The 18,560-nt window shown below is 37.6% G+C and overlaps 1 pseudogene; it reads right to left on the bottom strand.

Moving 5' to 3' along the window:
• Positions 1-11,212: 11,212 nt before the first annotated feature.
• LOC107155053 lies at positions 11,213-12,840 on the bottom strand (annotated as a pseudogene).
• Between the last annotated feature and the right edge of the window lie 5,720 nt (positions 12,841-18,560).

Below are 18,560 nucleotides of genomic sequence, written 5' to 3'. Positions count from 1 at the left end.
ACCCTGGGTTCAATCCCCAGCACCACACATACACACAAAAAAATAATAATAATAAAATAAAATAATAATAATAATCTTTTCTAGAGAATGCCCTTCTGTCTTCAATCCTGGCTTCATAAAGTTATTTATTAATAGTTTCCAAAACAGGTATTAGAAAAGAAAATAAAAATATATTTAATCCCATGCTGAGTATTTTCTACATCCAATTTAATTAAACCATGGATGTAATATTTTTTCTTTTAAAAGAAGTATATCATATTGGAATATAGATGCCAAAGGTAATCTTTAGGTGTTTTATAATTAATTTTTAAATTTTGCCTTATACTTTTTAATATTTTTGCAGTAATAGCAATACTTTATAATCAGAAAAAATATTTTGTAAAGACAATTATTAGTTCATATAAAAACTTTCTCTTTTGTGAAAATACAGGAGAAAAACTAATGTTATATTATAATGAACTTGTATATGATAACAAAGGAATCCTTTTACAGAAGCTCCTTAGAAATAAAAGGAAAATTAAGGCCAAAGCTAAAGTCAGGCCACGACTTTAAAGCAATTTACTCCTAAGAATACAAAATCCGTTAATTTTAACAGTGAGACTATTGTCTATAAAAGTACTAAATATTCTGAATGGATAGCAGGCTCCAGCTGTAAACTGATGTCCTAAAGCAGTTGTGAATTTCTACCCTTAAAACACCATTTCTCCTGTTACAGCAATTGAGATTGTGAAGAATGTATAGACAGATTGTGTTTCACTCTCTTTATTTGCATGGTCTGTTGAAAGTAGGTTAATACTGTGGGAATCTTTCCTTTACTCACAACTCTGAGTACATATATAGGGTATTTATACATCTAGAGTTTAGGTGACTCTTGCCACCATCTGTACATGGATCATTTTAACCCTAAGGGCTGTTGGTTCCAATGTATTGTTTTGACATTATACACCATAGTTGATTCAAATAGAAGTAAATACCACAGCAGTTGGTGCTCTAAAACAAAATTCAGACCAATGATTTTTCATATTATTGTGAAACTAATATAGGGATCACCCACACTGAGTTCACCACAGAGTTCAAATGACAGCTAGGGAAAATAAGAATAAGAGCTATGTATAAATTATTACTCACTTGACCAAAATAAAAAATCTAAATGAAATCAATTGAGAATACAGAATTCAATTTAGGAAGTTACATAGACCTAGCTACTCTTTCCATTTCTAAATTTTTTCAAGGGCTGAAGATTCAAAAACAAAATTAAACAATTTAAAAACAAAACCTTCCTGGGAGTATATATATGAGACTAGAATGTGGAAAATCAATATACGTTATATATTTTTAGAAATTTTAAGAGTAGCCAAGGTATAACAGGTAACATATCATCAAATTTCATTGACAAAAGATTGTTTGAAAACTTATTTTAGAAAGTTTGAATGGCTGTCCATAATCAAAACCACCAGCCAGGAAAAAAAGGCAGAGAAAAAAACACATGAATTATACAAAAGGATTGTGTTATGTCATAGTTGATATTATTTATTTACGAGGCCCTATGTATGTCTAAATATCAATATAATTGAAGTTTTATGTTGAATAGTGTAATGAAAATCTACCTATGATTGAAGAGAGAAAGGATCCTGGTAAATTGTTGAATTGGTTAATTCCTAGCCTTAGTTGCCATGTATACTGATCTGACTCTAATCTTATCTGAAGCTGTGAGGTCAATCTCATTACAATTGTCTAATTCGGAATGTTCACATGCACATGGTTGACATTAATAACACCTGAATATGTCTGCAGTTCATCAAGGAGTTTTGACTTGTTCTAACAAAATGAAACAAATAAACAAAAAAGGAAACAGTAGACATGTTCAATTGTTTAGTAATGCAGTGAGGGAGGGGAAAGTAATTTACAGTTCTTGAATGCCATTGTGTATCAGACACCATGCTAGGTGTCTTCTATGGATTTTCTACATTCCCAACACACCTACAAGTAATATGCTATTATCTTATATCATAGATGAAGAAAATAAGAATTAAACTGGGAAAGTGACATGTAGATGACACTTAGTTCTTCTTTATGATGAAAACCCAAACTTCTGAGGATAAATTAGATAAATCTTATAAGCTATTATAAGACAGTGAGGTTGAGCAAAAATGTGTCAGAGTTTGAGCATAAACAAATGCAAGATAGTATTTATTTTAAATATATTTAGAGAATAATGGAAAGTTATTTCTAACTACTCCTTTAGGGTAATAATTCTCACCAGGCATGGTGGTGCACCTGCAATCCCAGTGCTTGGGTGGCTAAGGCAGGAGGATCACAAGTTGTAGGCCAGTGTGGGCAACTTGGTGAGACGCTGTCTCAAAAAACAAAAAGGGCTGGGTGTATAGTTCAATGGTAGAGCACTGCTGGGTTCAATCCTCAGTACTAAAAAAGAAAGAAAGAGAGAGAGAGAAAGAGAGAGAGAGGGAGGGAGGGAGGAAGGAAGGAAGGAAGGAAGAACATAGAGATAGTAATCGTCAAACTGTATAACCAACTCACACAGCAACAAATTAAGTGAGAAATTAAGTGGAAAACTAAGGTGACAGCAGTGTCCTACCCTTGAATAAACTGTGATATATCTACAGCTACAACATTCTGCCCTATTCTCTTGCTTCATCTCTAGAAATAAGTAATGGAACTAAGAAAGGCTCAGATGAAATAAACTGAGTTCCTTAAGAGAAAGTGGTGCTTAAAATTTTTGAGGCTAAAAATGTAGATTCTTCCATTTGCAGATCACTTTTTGTGAAATGCTGGCTTAGACTCTGGAGTGTGGTGGCAAGAAGGATGAATGTGTTCATTTTGACTCATCCAGTCACTCGTGCAACAAAATTAGATGCTGTATAGATGCTAGAAATTAAAGATGACGACAAAATTAAAATCTTATCTAGACTTCCCTGCCATTTCCTTCTTGTCTGGGATATAAACACAACCTGCATCAGGCTCAACCTGTCCTTTTGGGCTTAGAGAAACAGTTTTTTTTTTTTTAATTGTGTTGTTTTTCTTTAACCTCCATCCTATACCACCCCTGCTCCTGGATCATCCTCCAGTCCCTCAGAAGAAAAGCTGGTTATAAAACTTGTATTGTCTCCATTCTTTGCCCTAATTGGCCTGTGCTTTTTTGGTCTATGTTTAGGATCAAAGTCCTCATATCAACTTGCAGAAATTAATGTAGCAAAATCTATCATCATTCTTAGTCCTCACTTTTTAAAAAAAAATTTTTAAGTTGTAGTTGGACTCAATGCCTTTATTTTATTTATTTATTTTTTATGTGGTACTGAGGATCAAACCCAGGACCCCGTATGTGCTAGGTAAGCACTCTACCACTGAGCCACAACCCCAGCCCTAGTCCTCACATTTTTAATGGAGAATAAAATTCTTTAATTGTTTTAGTGCAGATTAGACATCACCTGAAGACAAATCCATAATTCAGTTTCTAAAATACTTATTTGATAAAATATGGTCAATTTAATAAATGTTAACTCAATCAATGTTAATAAACTCCTAATAGAAAATATATAGATCTTTGAAGTAAAACATTGATCTGGTAACTACAATGGAAGTGGCAGTCAGAGAACCCCAGAGGACTGGGGCCCCCCCTTCCCTAGGTCAGCCCTACAATGGACACTGGAGAAGAATACTAGCCCAACACCAGATTCTGGCTAAGATGAACTCACTGAGCCTGAAAACTTGATTTAGTCATCTTTTTAAACCTACAGTTATCATCATCTATTTTCTGGAGTACCTCTCATACTTGGAACTGGGTACAACTGCCCCTACTAGGGGCACTTCCTTGGTGCCTGCCAGAATACAGCATTGCCAAATAGCAATATTTAAGTACCTCTAGTACCAGGAAATATTTCTCTTATTCTTACAACAAATCTGAGGTATGTATTATTGATATATATGTTGTATATTATATATGTTAGCTCATGGCTAACATATACAATAGATGAAATTGAGCCTTACAGGGGTGGTTTCAGTTACCTATTGATATATAATGAAACATCTCAAAACTTACTGATTTAAAACAACAGAAACTACTTATTTGGTCATAATTCTGCAACTTGGTCAACACTTGTTGGGGAAAGCTCATTGGCTCACATAGCATCAGCTGGAGTTGCTTGACTGGTACAGGAGAATTTACTTCCCTCACCCGGATTGACACTGGTTGTCAACTGGAAGCTCAGCCAGGACTGTTGGTTTTTCTTTTCTTTCTTTTTCTTTATCTCGTTTCCTTCCTTCCTTCCTTTCTTCCTTCCTTCCTTTTTTTTCTTTCTTTCTTTTTTTTTTTGTTTGTTGTTGTTGCAGCAAATTGAATCCAGGGGTGCTCTGCCACTGAGTTGCATCCCCAACCCTTTTTATTTTTGAATTTTGAGACAGGATCTCTAAATTGCCAAGTCTGGCCTTGAATTTTGTGGTCCTCCTGCCTTACTCACCATGTCTCTGGGATTACAGGTGTATGCCACCATGCCTGACCAGAATAGTTTCCTTAATTTAGCAATATGCATTTAAGTTTTTGCCATGTCTTTATGTGGTTTCATTGTTTATTTTTTATCACTAAATAATGTTTTACTGCACAGATATTCCAGTTTGTTATCTATTTATCTATTGAGAGACATCTTGGTTGCTTTCAGTTTTTAACACAAGAGAATTATGACCAAATAATTAATTGCTCTTGTTTTAAGTCAGTAAGTTTTGAGATGTTTCATTGCATATGAATAAAAGCTGCTACAAATATTTGTTGCAAGTTTTTGTGTAAACATACTCACTTAGATAAATGTCTAAGGGTATGACTGCTTAATAAAATGGTAAGACTATGTGTATCTTTGTAAGAAACTGCCAAACTATCTGCCAAAGAGGCTGTACCATTCTCTAGCAATGATAAAAGTCCCTATTGATTTGCATCTTCTCTGGCATTTGGTCTTGCTAGTTTTTTGGATGTTGGCTATAATAATAGGTGTGTAGTAGTATCTCATTGTTTTAATTTTCAATTTCCTAAAGACATGTGAAGTTGAATAGATAAGCATATGATATTTATCACATGTATATCTTCCTCAGTGAGATATCTACTTATCTCTTTTGCACCCCCCTTTTTTGAGGTGCTAGGGATGGAGCTAAGGGTCTTATCCATGCAAAGCAAGCACTCTACCACTGAGCTATACCCCCAGCCCTGCACCTTTATGAAGTGGGTTGTTTTCTTTTTTTTTAATGTGTTGGGTTGTTTTCTTATTGTTGAGTTTTAGGAGTTCTTTATATATTTTGGATACAAGTTCTTCACCAGATACATGGTTTGCAAATATTTTTCCTGGACTACACCTTGTCTTTTTAGTTTCATAACAGTGTCTCTAGAAAAACAGAAGTATTGTGGTTTGGATATTGCATATAAAAGCTAATTGCTATAGGTTTTCCCCCAGCGGTAGGGGGAGTACAAGTGATCAATCATTGATGTCATTGCAATTGTTATTTTTTAAATTAAATTTATAAAAATACTAAGAAATAAAAAAATAAAATAAAAGCTAATTGCTAACCCCAACTCACATAGATTTTCACCTTTATTTATTTTATTCTGTAAGTTTTGTAGTTTTTTATGATATATGTCTGTCTACATTCAATAGTATTTATTAAAATAAATTAATGAAGAATAATAGCTCTGAAAATGAAACTGAAATACTGGTTCTTTAGATTTTTGAAAGCATTGGAATAAAGTTAGTTAAAACTTATTGGGAACTCAGCCTGTGAACCAAGTTGCCTTAAGAAATACTTGAGACAGACAGTTGATCAGAAGGACATGATTCAGAGTATAACAGTGGGGAAGAAGAAAGCGGTAGAGTGCTCACCTAGCATGCTTGAGGCACTGGGTTCGGTCCTTGGCACCACATAAAAACAAACTAATGTATCCACCTAAAATTAAAGACACATAAATAAATAAATATTAAAGAAGAAAAGAAAGACACAAAGATCTAGTTCATTGATCAGTCAGTCCAGGACCCTGGAGAGCTCCCCAGAGAGTCCTTGTTTTGACAACCCCGAAAGCTTTCAAATGCCCCAGCTGACAGCATCCAAGTCCTTTCCTGATCTCACAAGACCATAAACCTTCATAATTGTACTGTATGAGTTTTAAATAACTATTTAAAAATACCACAACAGTATAATCCAGAGGGAATAGGAACACAATAAAGGAAAATTCTATCACATAAAGAAAACTGTTAACTGCCTTTGTTATTAACTGATAAAATGGTGAAAGAAGATCCATAAGTGGACCTTATTTACTTTTTCCTATCTTCCTTTATCAGCACTCCTTCCAATGCTACAATTTAATGTGTACGTCCTGAGTAATTATATTTTCATACCTAATATTATGTAATTAAGTACATTCTTCAGTTATAATTACTATTTGTGCCAAACCTTTGTCCATGACATGAGAGAGATAGGGACAAGAAGTAGTCAGTTAAATTGGACTGGAGTACCAAGACTTGAGTAGGTGTGTAGTTTTCCGTCTAATACTGGTCCTCTTGATCTCTGAATGCAGTGCACTCACTGTGGCCTCTTTATTTGTAGTATTTCCCTTCTTGAATCTAGTTTCTGCCCAGTGCCAGAGAGATATTTCTAAACAATGGATCTGTTTTAAAGTTTCTTATGGTTCTCCTACTTTTATATATATATATTAGTGGTTAAAAGGTCATCTCCAAAGTTAAACTAAACTAGGTTCAAATCTGTACTTACTATTGTGTGGCCCTGGGTAATTTGTTTATCTTCTCTGTGCTTCAGTTGCTTTACCTGTAAAACAGGAATTAATAATATCTTCTTGGGGCTGTGGCTGTAGCTCAGTGGTAGAGCGCTTACATAGCATGTGTGAGGCACTGGGTTCAAGTGTTGTTGGGAGAACCAAATAAAGTGACACACATAAAGTGTTCTCCATACAGTGGCGCAGGGTTAAAATAAAATAAAGGCTATTGTTGTTGTTATTATTATTATTGTTATCATTAGGGATGTTCAAATTTTATCACATATTAGTAGACTAAAAGTATTTTAGCAATTCAGAATGACAATCCCTTCTTTGGGCAAACACCCCTTCTTCATCTCTCTATATATGCATCTTGTGGTGGGAGTTAATAAAAGAATTTACTTCTCCAGCTGTAGGGATAGTATTGACATGACTTTTGTTGAACATGCTATCTCATTTTCTTGGCTATAGGATCTGATCCCGGTTGATCCTAGCCCATAAAACTTCCCTGGGAGTTTTGGGCTAGAACCCTCAGGAGGGTGAGGGTGGGGGAAAGAGGAGGTGGAGGACTTTTCCTTTTCTTAATTTATTCCTACGGTAAAACTGTAGCTTTGCTGAAAGCCAGTCCTCTCTTTAGAGAGGGCTATCTGCAGGAGAGAATGAAAACAATCAAGAAAGGAACAAAAGGGCTGGGGCTGGGGCTCAGTGGTAGGGCACTTGCCTGGCATGTATGAGGCACTGGGTTCAATTCTCAGTACCACCTGTAAAAAAATAAAAGTCTATCAACAACTAAACAATATTAAAATAAAAAAGAAAGGAACAAAAATAAAAGGGGTGGGGGAATGAATCTTCTATGGATGATACTTAGGAAGCGTTGTTCAAGTCTTTCTTTTTTTTTAAACTTTTTTTTTTTATTTTATAAACTTTTTTTTAAACTTTATTTTATTTATTTACTTTTATGTGGTGCTGAGGATCGAACCCAGGGACTTGCACATGTGAGGTGAGTGGTCTACCGCTGAGCCATAACCCCAGCCCCATTCAAGTCTTTCTTCAGACTGCTATTGTATCTAAGTCAGAGTCTTCTAAAGAGCCAGAACCCCTATGGGAAGCTCTTCATTGAAGACGTGAGCTTCTAAACAATCCATGAGAATGTGAATAGCCATTGTGAAAAAAGGGGAATACTCACCAGCAATGTGGTAATAAGAGATCCAAACACCAAGTGCTTCAGGGGCTTTGGGTTTTCAACTGTGGAGGAGATAGATGTAGCCAACCCGGGGTGGAAGAAAGAGTTGTGGAGCCAAAGACAGCTGTCTCAAAAGAAGATTCTCAGAAACCAGGTGCCTGGTTAACTGTTAAAAAGATTTTTGCTGGTGGTATTAAAGAAGATGCTGGAGAACTTCACCTAAGAGATTATTTTGGAAAGTATAGGAAAATGGAAATGATTGAAACCATGACTGAGGAAGTGGCAAGAAGAGAGGCTTTGGTTTTTTAAGATGGACCCAGGACTCTGTGGATAAGACTATCATTAAAAATACCATCTAGCGCTGGGCACAGTGGTGTACACCTGTAATCCCAGCGGCTCAGGAGGCTGAGGCAGGATTGTGAGTTCAAAGCCAGTCTCAGCAACTTAGCAAGGCCCTGAGCAACTTAACAAGACCCTGTCTCACAATAATGCTGATATTCTTATCCTCCCCACTGAGTCCACAAAGCAGTTGAGGCCATGAGAACTTAGGACACTTGCCTAAGAATATCAGTTAATAAAGTGACAGAAGTTGGCCAGCAACTTTCCTCCTTCAGGTCCGCCTTGTATTTTTCTGCCTTTTACTTCATGCTGTGTCTCTCATCTTGCCCACATCTTTGAATGGTCAGTGGACAATTGAGCAGTGTGATGCAGAAGATAGGTTTATCTTTCTTACTGTTCTACTTCCCTCATATTGATGATTTACTCTCCAAAGCCTTGTGTTTTAAGCAGGATATGTGGAAATGGGAACTGGAATATAGCTCTTGTGACTTTTTTTTTTCTTTGTGGTGCTAGGGCTCAAACTCAGAGCCTCATGCACACTAGGCAATTGCTCTACCAACTGAGCTGCATTCACAACCCCAAGTGATTGGTTTTGATTGCACACATATTTCTCACTCACTCACCCTGAATTTTCGACTACTGAGATAGTACTAATATCACTTGATGGCAACACATGCAAATTCTTCTGGGGTTAAGGTGTAGGAAGATGATTTGACAAGCCCCAAATTACCAGGTAACAACAATCACAATTTAGTTTTTGTGTTCCTAAAAGTTTATGCCATCAAATATGGAAATAGATGGTATGAAGTCTAATTTTAGATTAATTTAGATTCATCTGTATAGTTTCAATCGTTTTTATAGTTAAGAATTATTCTTTATACATATTGAGACTTAAGGCAGGGAGACTCAAGACTATTCTGAGTGATAACAAAATAATCCTTTGTGTGTGTGTGTGTGTGTGTTGCTGGGGATTGAACCCAGAGCCTTTTACATTTGAGGCAAGCACTCTACCAACTGAGCTATATCCCCAGCCAACAATAATCCTTTTTTTACCCACTTCATGGAGGTACAAATTGGCATCCTCTAGCTTTATATCCATGATGTGCATTCTTGACTCCTACCCAAGAGTTTCAGTGTTGACTTTGGGATATGAGACACCATAAAAACCCACAGTACCTATGCATACAATTCAGAAATGCAAGAAAGAGAGGATTTATATTTTGTGAACATAACCACTGACCACCAAGAGATGGGCTTTTGATAGATTTTCTCTTCCTCCCCACTAGGCTGAGAACCACCTTCATCTACATGCCAATTTTGCTTCTGCTTTCAATGTACTTATTCTCTAGATTCACTACTTTTCAGTTGTCACAGGAGCCCCCTCTGCCCTCATCTCTGAAGCCTCAGCTTTCATCTCTTTGCTGCCCCACCTTCTCATTTACCACCTTCCCATCCCACCCTTCTCCTTACCCCCTACTCTGGCATCAGAGAGAGGTATTATTTTCAGGAACTGAAAAGACTTTATTTCAGCATGGAAGATCTGGAGAGGCCTAGTTTGCTGTGGATCAGTCTTTCCTGCTCACAGCTCTGGCAGGAGTGCAGTGTCCATTTAACTAAGGGCTCCAAGGATTCCCTATGGTAGATTCCCCAAGAGATGGTTTACCTGAGTCCCAGTGGCTGACATTGAACATTTAAGACATATATGAGACTCAATTATTATGCAAGTAAGAGGTTAGGTTGGGCTACACAGCATGGAAGTCTCTTCTTACTCTAGGATCAAATGATTTTTTAAAAAAACTTTTTACAGGCTGGGATTGTGGCTCAGCGGTAGAGTGCTCGCCTAGCACGTGTGGGGCCCAGGGTTCAATCCTCAGCACCACATATAAATAAATAAAGATATTATGTCCAACTACAACTAACTAACTAACTAACTAAATATTTAAAAAATTCTTTTACTTGTAGATGAACACAATACAATACCTTCATTTTATTTATTTATTTTTATATGGTACTGGGGATCAAATCCAATGCCTCACACATGCTAGGCAAGGGCTCTACCACTGAGTCACAACCCCAGCCTGAATTGAATGATTTTGTCTCTTGGTGATGATACAAAAAGAGGCACAAGAGTCTAGAAGATGCCTTACATCAGGGCACACAGATCGTTCCCATCTGAGTCAGAACAAGTCACACAGGTGCTGCCTGCATACCTGTGTGATAGCCCACACCCACCCTTACCACATTCTAATGTCTCCAAGTCCCAGGAAGCCAACCAGTGCTGGCCCCTTATCCTCTCCTATTTAAGCCTGAAGCTCAGGGCTGGGGACTCTTAGAGCTCAGCCCTGGGACAAGAGCCAGGTCTGCTCCAAAGACCACTCCACTCCTGTCAACACTGAGATTTAAATTGTGACACACTGTTTGGAACTAGTTTTCTTCCACTTAATTTATGTGTACATCTCATTAAAAGCTATTCAAACACTTAAAAATACAGTAGATAAAAACTGAGAATAAGAGTATAGGTTTTAGGAGCATGGTGTTCTGAACTACCAAAACAGTCCATGTGCAAACTATTTCACATTTACTTTGGAGTCAACATGATTCTACATAGTTTGAAAACATGCTAAGCTTAATATACAATGTTTTGTTGACATTTATTGAAAAAGTTGAGATATAAATAGTAGGCTTAAAATATGGAAAATTATGTTAATGTTTTTAGTGAGATAATTCTGGGGAATTTATACTCAAGGGAAAGATATGTAATAGTGATACTTCTGATATTTCACTCCCTGGAAGTGGAAGTGGAGTCTTCTTTCTGTCTGCTTTTTCAACAGAGGGATCCTCCCACATCTTCTCTGCTTCTCTTGGGAGGACATAAGTCACCCTCCTGTCCTTCTGGTCAAGCAGAGCTTCCACCTGGGGAAGTGTCTTCAGCTACCCAGCACACCCCTGGCTGTTTTCAGCATGGGGGTCTCCTCCGCAGCCATGCAACTGGAATTTGTGTTCTGTTCACATTTTGCAGGTTTCTGAAGTCCAGAGCAAGATTTTGCTGTTAACTGAGTCATATGGACTGATCTGGGGTTTTCACCAATGCAGGAAAAACCAAACATTTCTAATGCTTGTTTTCTCCCTCTTAGAAAAACTTCTGCAGCCGAGCTGAGCAGGACTTGATAGTGGTGGAGATCCAGGATTAAGCTGCTCTCAACCCTTTTCCTCAGGTTGTCAGGTGAGAAATAGTGTTCATAGGACTCCCCATGATCAAGAGTGGAGGTGGCAGGCCTGGCTGCTGGCCGCAGTCTCTGCTCCAACCTGAGCTGCAGCCTGGGAGAAACAGGCTTCAGGCTGAGCCTCTTTCTCTTCAGCTGGTCTTCTGGAGGTGATGTTCTTTTTCTCTTTGCTGTGAAATTCCAGGGCCTTGAATACTCCAAAAGGCAATCTTTTGCTGTAGACATTGTAGAAGACCAGCTGTATTTCTCAAACATCTCAGATACGCCCTCTGCTAGCCTCTTGTCTGGAGTGACTACTTCTCCTATAGTGTCTTTCCGCCAATTCACCTTTTCCTCTTTTGAAAGATGATGATTCATGGATCTCTGAGGGCTCAACTGTTGGAGGTTACTGGACGGTGCTGATAAATAAGTGCTGTTTTTAACACATGAGGATGTGCACATATCACTTCTAATTCCACTAACAGTCCTTTCCAATTTTCTTCCCTGGTTTTCACATCCTGATTTTCCACAGAGATCATCCAAAGATGTGTGTAAACCACCAGAACAGGAATCATCTGAACACAAAGAATCATGTGAAATGTTCAAAGATGCTTCCCGCACAGTTATCTGGATTCTTATGAGACTGCTCAGTCATCTGGGAAGAGGTAGAGGAAAGACTTTTTCCTCTTCTCCTTCATCTCTTGTAATTTCTTCTCCATTGTGCTGCGGTGACCACTAATTTTTAGTTGTGGGACTATATATATTTCAATGAGCCATGAGATTCAAATAAGAGAACAGGTACATCATTATCTAGAGTTGTCTTTTGCTTTTGTAGTTCTTCAGTCATTTTCTCAAATTTCTTTTGAAGTCTTTTGTCATTTTTCTGGTGTTTTAGGGATAAAATCTTTGGGTTGCATACACCTACACTTCCTCCTCATCAGGCATGGCAAGAGCTCATTCGTGTTGGCAGCAGGGAACAGCACTCCTCAACGTGCTATTGTTCTGCACCGCATGCGCTCTGGCTGCACTTAGCCTCACCACCCTCAAAGGGGCTCCTCTGCCAGTCACTCTCCAGGGACTACAGCAGGGCCTTTGATACAATTAATAGACTGTGCGACTCGGTCTTGGATCTTATGGGAATATACATGCAGCACATAAAAACTTTTTCCCACCCAGAGCACGGGTACCCACCTTTGAAAACAACCTGAGTTACTTGCTTGTTAAAAGTTTTTTTAAAACTTTGCCCCAGTATCCAGGAGTTGGTTTGTAAGTTTTTTGTTTGTTTGTTTGTTTGTTTTTGTAGTAATTTTCTGCCCTCCTGGAAGACCACGCTGCAGCGTGGGCCCCAACATCTTTCAGGAAGGCGAACCCCGTGGCTCTGGGGGGCTGCCCTGTCCTGCAGCTGATCAGAATCCTAGGAATCACTCTCCCTTTGTATTTAAATCTCAAAGTCCTCACTATGTCAGGATCCCTGATATGTTTAGATGATTAATTTTTTTTTCTTTTAACATATGAAAGTGCTTTAGTTTCAGGTGAGTCACTAGACAAGGAATAAAGTCAGTAATTTCAAGCAAGAAGAAACTCAGATCATCTAGTCATTCCTTTGTTTTATAGATGAATAAATTGATATTCAAGAGAGAAAAATATGCACATATTTACTAGGTATTCCAGTTATCTATTGTTGCATAATAAATTATTTTAAAAAGTTGCTTAAAATAATTTTATTATACCTAAAAGTTTTTTTTAAATATTTATTTATTTTTAGTTTTTTTCGGCAGACACAACATCTTTGTTTGTATGTGGTGCTGAGGATCGAACCCGGGCCGCAAGCATGCCAGGCGAGCGTGCTACCACTTGAGCCACATCCCCAGCCCTATACCTAAAAGTTTTATGAGTCAGTAATTGGGGCATAGATCAGCTGGATGATTCTTTTCCATGTGGGGCTGATAAGTCCATTTGCTTGTGTTTTAGCAAACAGATGACTATTTGGAGGATTAAGAATCAGTTCACCTCTGTGTTATACCTTGGCATGGATGGCTGCAAAGTTATGCCCAGCTGAGACTCAATTGGAGTAGCTATATATAACTTTGGCCTTGTGGTGGTCTCAGGGTAACTGTACTTCAGTATTCCTAGAGACAGTGTTTCCAAAAGACCCAAAGTAAAGTTTGCCAGTTTCTTAATGTTTTCACCAAGAGAAGATCAATCAGAGAAAATGGGAATAAGAGAGAAATATTCAGTAAATGTTAAATTGAATCAGAGATACTTTTTAGTACTAACTTTCACAAAACTCTGAACTTTTTTATTAATTGGAATAAAAATCTGAGTTATCCTGAAGCCCTGAAAGAGAGTGGAAATGGGAATTTTTCTGAATGCTTCTATTATTATTACTGTGGTACTGGAGATCAAATTTGGGACCTCATGCATGGTAGGAAAGTGCTCTACTGTTGAGCTGTACCTCCCAGCTCTTTGTAACACTATTAAGTTATGACACATTCTTCTCTGTTATTTTTATTTATTTATTTACTTACTTACTTTTTAACTTTGACATTTATTTATCTATTTTTGGCAGTACTGGGAATTTAACCCAGGGCATTGTGCATGCTAGGCAAACATTCTACCACTAGGCTACACCCCCAAACCTTCTGTTATTTTTATTGGCTTCTGCTTTTCTTCCTCCTGCTTATCTGTGGTCTATCCTAAGGGTCATTTCATCACTTGCTATTCTCCAGGTTCTTGGTTTCATTCTCACTTTAAAGATTTATGTTAATAAAATATTAACATACATTAAAACTTATGTTAATTATTTTCAAATATGCTTCTTTACCCTCTCACTTATCTGAACTCCAGGCCTTTTCTCCCAGTTTGGAATAGTTCTAATTGGATACCTTACTGTATCTCAAATTCTGAGTATTGAAAATAAGAATAGTATATCCAGAACAAAGTCATCATCTTCTGAAAAGTAGCTTCTTTTCAAGAAGCTTTCAAGAGCTTCTTCCAAGCTCTCTTTTCTACAATATCATTTTCAGTTTTTCATCCTTGATGCTACCTCTTCTTTTAATGATAAACCATGGTTGTTGATCAGTTTCTGTTATACTTTCTCTCTTTCCAAAGGTCTGCTGGAGCCATATCTTTTTGTTCATTCACAGTGCCACTAGCTTTCCTGACCACCTTGTGCTGGAGTAACAATACCATTTGCCTCTGTGACTCATCCTTACTCCTGGTTCATAATGAATAGTGCTCTCAACTAATTTTCAAATGACTGTGCTATGTCACCTGTTTTCTAAAAGAAATGTCTAAAGTTCACTCTTCCATTTATTTATTTATTTTATTTTTTTTTCAATAGGATTTTTTTTTAGCAGAGAGAGAGAGAGAATTTTTTTTTAATATTTATTTTTCAGTTTTCGGCGGACACAACATCTTTGTTTGTATGTGGTGCTGAGGATCGAACCCGGGCCGCACGCACTCCAGGCTTGAGCCACATCCTCAGCCCCCTCACTCTTCCATTTAAACACAAATGTTCTAACAGAGCCGCTCCCTTTTCTTTAGTTGGGGTAAATGCCATGGAATGTAAGTGATGGACCCCATGGGAAATGTATGTTTACCTTTGTAAGAAACTGGCAAACTGACTTCCAAAATGGCTATAATCCCAATGATTCAGGAGGCTGAGTCAGGAGGAATTCAAGTCTGAGGCCAGCCTGGGCAACTTAGGCCCTCAGCAACTTAGCAAGATCCTATCTAAAAATAAAAAGGCCTAGGAATATAGCTCAGTGGTTAAGTGGCCCTGGTTTCAATCCCCAGAAACACTCGCCCTCCTGTGTGCAAAAAAAATAATAATAATAATTTGGCTGAAAATAACAGAAAAATGGCTATGATGGATTAAAAAGATAGGAATTTATTTGTTTTATAGTTTATTTGTTAATTATAAAATAACATACATTTATTATGTGCCAGGCATAGTTCTAGATGCTTACATGAATTAATAATTTTATCTTTACAAGCCTATGATGTAGATATTCTTATTAACCTACATTGAAACAATCAGGAAATAAAACAAAGAAATTTAAGCAATTTGTCAAGGCTTATGAAACAAAAAGTTCAGGAATTCAGGATTAATACAATTTTCAAGGATGTTAACAATGCTGGACTCTCCTATTTTCTGCTTTAGCATCATTGGTATGTGACTTTTGTCCTCATGATCACAAGATAGCTGCTGTTAGTCTAGGCATTACATTCATGTTTCAGGCATGAAAAGGGAAAAGGATTATGAACAAAGAGTAAGAGCCTAAATGGGTATGCTAGTCAAAAGTATTTTTCTAAAACTCTATAGAAGCAGCTTTCCTTCTCATTCTGTACAAATATTGTACACACACATACACACACACATGCATTATATAAATAAATTAATTAAGCTGGATTTATTTAATCTGGCCAGTTTTCATTTCAGGAAAGTTTAGTATTTTAGCTTTAGTATTTAACTTTTAGTCTAAGTAAAGGAAGGTTCTGTCTGGGTAGAGGGGTTATGAATGACCCTTGGGCATTAGGGTCATTTCTTCATTGATTATTTTTGTAGACCTCATAATCAAGGTGGTGTTAGTTAGCTTTTCATCACTGTGAACAAAATACCTGACAAAAACAACTTAGAGGAGGAAAGATTTATTTTGGCTGACCGTTTCAAGGTTTTCAGTCCAAAATCAGCTCCAAGTTAGAAGTATTCTGGTGGAACAAATGGCAGAGAAAATCTTCCATCTCATGGCATCTAGGAAAGAGGGATGGGGGTTGGGGGCAGAAGAAGGGTGGTGGAGAAGAAGGAACCAAGCAGAAAACAAACCCTTCCTGCTCCCAGTGACCTACTTCTTTGACTATGCCCCACCTCCCAGTAGTTCATTAAGTCAGAGATCTCATGATCCAATCATAGCCTAAAAGCTCCATCTCTCAATCTTGCCACATTGGGGACCATTCTTTCAACAGATGAGAATATTGAATTTTGAATACAGAATTTTGGGAATATTGCAAATTTAACTATAACAAAGGTGATAGCTATGTATTTAATATCTTAGGTGTATAGGAAAAGGATATATGAAATCAATACTTATATATTGGAACATTGTAAATCAGTTTGACACTTTTAGAAAGCAATTTTTAGTATATATCTGGGGAGTCACTAAAACTTCTTTTTAATCTCTTAGATTTCACTCAAGTTCAAGGCAATTAAATAGGAATCCCAGTCTACAGGAAGATTCAGCTAATAAAGTAAAACCTGGAGGGCGTTAAGAAGTTAGTATTTAGCCAGGCTCAGTGGCACATAGCTGTAATCCCAGCAATTTGTGAGGCTGAGGCAGGAGGACTGCAAGTTAAAGACCAGCTTTCAGCAACGTAGCAAGATCCTGTCACAAAATAAAAATATAAAAGGGCTAGGGGTGTAGCTCAGTGGTAATGCACCTCTGAGTTCAATCCCCAGTCCAATAACAATAACAAAAAGAAATTGGGGGTCTGGGGTTGTGGCTCAGTGGTAGAGCACTTGCCTAGCATGTGTGATGCACTGGGTTCGATTCTCAGCACCACATATAAATAAAGGTCCATTGACGATTAAAAAAATAAATAAATAAATTGGTACTTGTGGGGGAGAGAAAGAGGAAATACTGGAGAATGATATTGACCAAATTACATTGTTATATTGTGTGCATGTATGAATATGTAATAACAAGGCTGTAATCAGAAAAAAGATAAATTCAAAATTTCTAAGGTGAGGGGAATGACAAATGGATCATTAAGATATGTGGATGATTAAGAACTGAGGGAATGTTACTTGCTGTATTGTAAACTGTGCTACTCTGCTAGTGCCATAAAGCAGCCACTTTGGGACACAGAAAGACCCATACCCTTCTGTCAGTATCTGGAGATCAATGCTGTTGTTCATAGTCATGGAATTTATGTGGGTAATTTGGGTAATTATTTGTTATAGTGTAGACATTCATCATTGTTATAATATAAAATAGTTGGTAAGCTATAGAGACATAAGTCAAGAATTCAGTAAGTGGTCCAAGTGCTGAAAAGTGAATTTAAAAAATATTTTTTTAGTATTTTAATTTATTCTAATTAGTTATACATGATAGCAGAATGTATTTCAATTCATTGTACACAAATGGAGCACAACTTTTCATTTCTCTGGTTGTACACGATGTAGAGTCACACCACATGTGCAGTCATACATGTACCTAGGGTAATGATGTTCATCTTATTCCACCATTCTACCTCCATTTCCCCTCCCCTTCCTTCCCTCTCCTTTGTCCAATCAAAGTTCCTTCATTCTCCCCACGCACTGCACCTCCATTATGCATCCACTTATTAGAGAGAACATTTGTCCTTTGGTTTTTTGGGATTGGCTTACTTCGCTTAGCATGATATTCTCCAACTCCATCCATTTACCTGCAACATTCATTCATGGCTGCCAGCCTGGGAGGAGCCTGCTCCGATAAAGAGAATGGAGAAGGGTCCACCAACCATATTTGCTATATAGCTCATAGGGCTGGCATGACAATTAGATCAGTTAATAAACAAGAAGACTTGGTGTGGATCCTAGAACCTTGTAAGACACAAAACCTTAGAACTTCAGAGCTGAAAGCAACTTTAAAGGGTAGTGCTCCCAGCAGGGTGGGATGGAACAGGGGTGCCATCCGTCACAGAATGTGCTGGAAGATGGAGCAAGGACCCAAAGGATCTCAAAAATAGAAGTGAAGAGGGAGAAGGGACACTGGGCAGGGTTTATATGACATCTGAGAACCCATTACCCTCAAGGGTTGGATGGATAGGGTGGTAAGAACAGAGACCGAATCCTTACTATTAAGTACAAAAAGATTAATTATTTGCATATCTCTCTAGCATATCCCTGGTGCTACGCATTTAACATTTAGGTGCAAGATCGCATCTTATTTGCAAACAAACCAGGGAGGGAAGCAGGATCAAGTAGGGTTTTCAACCTTCCTTTCCAGAGGAGGAAACTGAAAGGAAATCCAGGCCACCTAGCCAGAACGTGATGCAGAAAGGCCTTCTAGTTACCCCCTACCACACAGCC

The sequence above is a fragment of the Marmota marmota genome, unplaced genomic scaffold (genome assembly GCF_001458135.2).
Source record: "Marmota marmota marmota unplaced genomic scaffold, marMar, whole genome shotgun sequence".
Lineage (NCBI taxonomy): Eukaryota > Metazoa > Chordata > Mammalia > Rodentia > Sciuridae > Marmota > Marmota marmota.
This window is presented reverse-complemented; position numbering and strand designations above follow the sequence as displayed.